Source organism: Lactuca saligna, chromosome 8 (assembly GCF_052625555.1).
Source record: "Lactuca saligna cultivar CGN05327 chromosome 8, ASM5262555v1, whole genome shotgun sequence".
Classification (NCBI taxonomy): domain Eukaryota; kingdom Viridiplantae; phylum Streptophyta; class Magnoliopsida; order Asterales; family Asteraceae; genus Lactuca; species Lactuca saligna.
Genome location: NC_136424.1, coordinates 80334288 through 80338618, shown reverse-complemented (window position 1 = coordinate 80338618; position 4331 = coordinate 80334288). Strand labels below are relative to the sequence as shown.

At 41.1% G+C, this 4331-nt stretch overlaps 1 non-coding gene across 1 annotated transcript; it reads right to left on the bottom strand.

Moving 5' to 3' along the window:
- Positions 1-223: 223 nt before the first annotated feature.
- LOC145013526 (small nucleolar RNA R71) lies at positions 224-330 on the bottom strand. The gene has a single exon (XR_013665080.1). It is a non-coding gene; the product is annotated as a small nucleolar RNA R71 (small nucleolar RNA).
- Positions 331-4331: the final 4001 nt, after the last annotated feature.

Below are 4331 nucleotides of genomic sequence, written 5' to 3'. Positions count from 1 at the left end.
TCACGAGGATGCATTCAAACACTTAGATGAAGTGAATGACATTGCTAATTACTTCAATGTCCCAAATATTAACAGAGACACCATTTTTCTAAGGATGCTCCCCGTTACCTTTAAAGGAGCTACAAACGATTGGTTAAAAGCACTTTCACCCGGTACTGTAACTACTTGGGCTCAAATACGTGAGCAGTTTTTAGATCAATATTGTCCACCATCCAAGATTGCTAAACTTAAAAAGGCAATAGCCAATTTTGACCAAAACCTGGGAGAGTCACTTTATGAAGCTTGGGACCGTTACAAAGGGTTGTTAAGAAATTGTCCTTAACATGACCTTAACATTCAACAGCATGTATCAATATTTTATGATGGGGTAAACGTGATGACAAGAAAACTCCTTGATTCTCAAGGACCACTTACAAGGAAAAATGTGGGCAAAGTCAAGGAATTAATTGAAGAATTCGCGAAACACTCTCGCGAATACCACAACCCTAGGCAAGATGGAATTAAAGGCGGTGGAGGAGCCCAAACTGAAGAAATAGCAGCCATGATGGCTATGCTAAATAATATGGACCGGAGGTTGACACAAATGGACCACTCAATTCATGCCATAAGAGTGGGTTGCGAGAGGTGTAGTGGTCCGCACTTGAACAAGGACTGTAATTTAGATGAGTTTGGGAACAGAAAAGCTCAAGTGTGCTACTCGAGTGGGGATAAGTTTGATGAAGACTGGCGGAAACCAAAGAAGGAGTGGCTGCCATATGAAGAGTATAAGAAGCAAAAAGAAGAGAAGTATAGGCAGACAGGTCGAGGCTTCTATCAAAAGGAGCAGCCACCAGCCGAGAAGAAACCCGATCTATAGACCATGTTGATGAAGTTTATGGAAGCCTTGGAAAAGAGATACGATGCTACTGATTCGGCTATTAATGAACAACAAACTTTAATAGAGAATCAGCAAGCCTCCATCAATAACCTTGAAGTACAACTTGGTTAAGTAGCCACTCTGGTTCATGAGAAGTTGTCCCCGAAAAATCCCAAAACGAAGGCCCAATCTCATGTAATGGCCATAGATACTAAAGAAGAGGCCATCTCTGAGTTCTTAGAAGCTTTAGAAGATGAACAACAGCAGCCCGATCCAAAGTTGAAGAAGCCCAAGCTCGAAAATCAAGATGCGGCTGAATTTCAGAATTCAAGACGTGAACCATATAAGTTCACGACGTGGGCCCGTCATGAACATAAATTTTTTTATAGCTGGCTCGGTTTATCAGCCGCCTTTCAGTTTCCTTCCCAGGCTACCCTTAGCCCACTAGAAAGAGAGCATATAGAATTTGTTAAGCACGTGAAGGGTATCCCGATTAATACTCCCTTTGTCGAGTCCTTATCCAAAATTCTCGAGTATCAAAAATTACTGCAAGATTTGATAGACACTCACAAGCAATTAAAGAAGAATTCCAAGGTGATTCTAAGTGAGCAAAGCTCAAAAGCTGTGTTGGGAGAGATACCTGAGAAGATGGGGGATCCTGGACGCCTCACTCTTCCATGTGAATTTGGTAACAACATGAAGGGTGATGCTTTAGCCGATTATGGGGCTAGCATTAATTTGATGCCTTATTCATTTTATCAGAAGTTGGAAATTCAGAAGATGAAGGCTACAAGAATGACTATTCACATGGGAAACTGTTCAGTGACACAACCCCGGGGCATCGTGGAGGATATTTTGGTGAAAATTGGAAAATTTGCTTTTCCAATAGATTTTGTAGTGTTGGATATAAAGGAAGACACCAATGTTCCAATTATCCTTGGTCATCCATTGCTTAACACTGCTGGAGCTCTTGTTGATATTCACGAGTCTAAGCTCACCTTGAGGGTTGGAGATGAAAAAGAAGTTTTTGGGATAGAAGATGGCTTCCAAAGGAATCATGTTCAAGAAGAGGTGTTCATAATCAATGACGATAATGAACTAGAAGAACTAGAAAAGCTCATGGAGGAAGAGATCAAGACAGTTCATCAATTCAAAAGAACTAAACCAAGAGCATCTGTCCCCTATTTAGTTGAAGTCAATGCTTACAAGAGTCCACCTTCTTGGGTAAGCGAGGAAGATGAGATGACAAGTGATGAAGAGGAGGTTACTTCAAGGGTGACAAAGCCAATAGTGAAAGAGGAGAAGAATGCTATGGAGTGCAGGGAGGAAACAAAAGTGACCAAACACAATTTTGATCAAGAAGAGGTCAAAGCTAAAAAGGAAAATTCGAAAAATGCGTACAAAAGACGAGTTCAAGCTTACAAGATGCGTTTCAAGGAACAAAAGGTCCAGCTGGTGGTAGACTCTTCAGACGATTCAACGTAGGATGCACAGAGTCCAGCTCAAGACTCCAACAAAAAGAAGCGCTTCTCGGGAGGCAACCCGAGTTTGGTTTGCATTTTTTTTTCTTTACTTTTTGCGTTTTAGTCTTAAAAACATAGATCATATCATCCAACTCGATTATAACATAATTAAACACTAAATGTAGGGACCCTAAAATGGAAGTAGTAATAATTGAGAATTTAGTTGAAAGTCAAATTTGATTTAGTATGAATTTTTCCTTCCAGACAACATTCACGACGTGACTTCTTCAGAATTCACGACATGAATCGAGAATAAACCGGATAATAAGTCAATGATATAGTTTAGTCATTTCATATGTGGTCCAAGACCAATCCGTGAGTGCATGGCCCAAAATTTAGCCCAGACTAAACTCACGACGTGAATTCTTCAGGATTCACAACGTGAATTTTTGAAAACATGAGACCACAGAATAAAGCCCTAGAAACCAGTTGACCCTCCCTTTGTTTATTCCTCATGAAGTGAAAACAAGATATGGTCCCCCCTTTGCCCCCATTGCTCCGATTTTGGCCGACAACTCCTCTATTTTTCTTTGTGCTTATGTAATACTTCCATCAAAGGTAATAATTCTTAATTGTTAAGCTTAATTTTTCTTTAATAATTGAACTTAGGATTAGGGTTTGTCAATTGGATGAAATGTTGAATTTACTTCTTTTAAGTTCTGTAATAGCCTTTGAATGTTTATACTTTGTGCTTGGAAGTGGTATAGGAGTAAAACCCATTAATATTGTGACCAGATTTGCCCCTGATTATCACGATTCTACTTGCTGATGTTACGAATTGACGACGTGAATCTTAAAAAATTCACGACGTGAATCCTGGGCTGAGTAGTTTTCTATATTTCCTTTGTTTCTAAACTGTTGGGTTGTTGTTTTGGCTGTGTTTGTTCCTTATTTTTGCAGAAATGGCACCTAGAAGGGAAATACCTCTTGGGATTGCGAGTTTACACCCATTTTACAACTTTCCAACCAATACACCCCGGGATGTTTACACGCGATGGAATACTCGGTTGAGATGGCTTTACAACCGGGAGTTTGCTGTTGCTCCCACTATTCAGTGGGCAAGGTTGAGGGAGGTTGGTTTGGTTGATAGGATGTCCCAATACTTAACAAAAATCTTTTTGGGGAACGGATTTCAATTTACTTGCAAGGGGTGGTTCAACTTGTTTAACATCTAGGAGCATGTTTATAAGGAGCTTTGCGTAGAGTTCTTTTCCATGGTGACATTCCATGAGAATGTCCGAGATCGCACGTTTCCCCAAGATTTGATCTTTCATTTAGGAGGGGAGTATCGGGAGTGCAGTTTAGTGGACTTTTCTCGCCGTATGGGGCTGTATGAATCTCATGAAACCATCACTCATGAGTTTGTTTTATTTTTAAGGGACGCCACACGGGTGTATGCAGATGGGATTTCGGGGCCTAAGTTTTGGAGCAACATTGCTGATGGTGTGTTTAATTCTGGTGTATCTCCCGAAAGTAGCATCAAATGCCTGATACATCATCTCATCCATCACTTCGTCACCTTCTCCATTCATCACAAACGCCATGGTGATAACGTTACTAAAAGTAACTTGTTCTTTTTATGGTGTATCTTACAACCGGGTGTTTGCTGCAATATTCCATATTTCTTGGCCCGGTATTTGGCTGATTATGCAACAAGTGCTCGTCCCGGGAGCCCCATTTGTGGAGGGCATTTTGTTACACGATTGGCCCGATCTTATGTCATCCTTGTTCCTGCCATTACTCGTTCTCTAACATGTATTGAGGGGAATGAGTTCAGTATGGGGTATCTAGAAACAATGAGGGTGGTGAAAAATTATGGGACACACTGGGGAATTCTTCAAGATGATGATGATGAGGAGGAGCCAGCTGACCAACCTGAACCACAACCACAGCCGAGGCGCAGGAACGTGAGAGGAAGGGGAGAACGCAGGAAACCAATGCCTCCACCCACA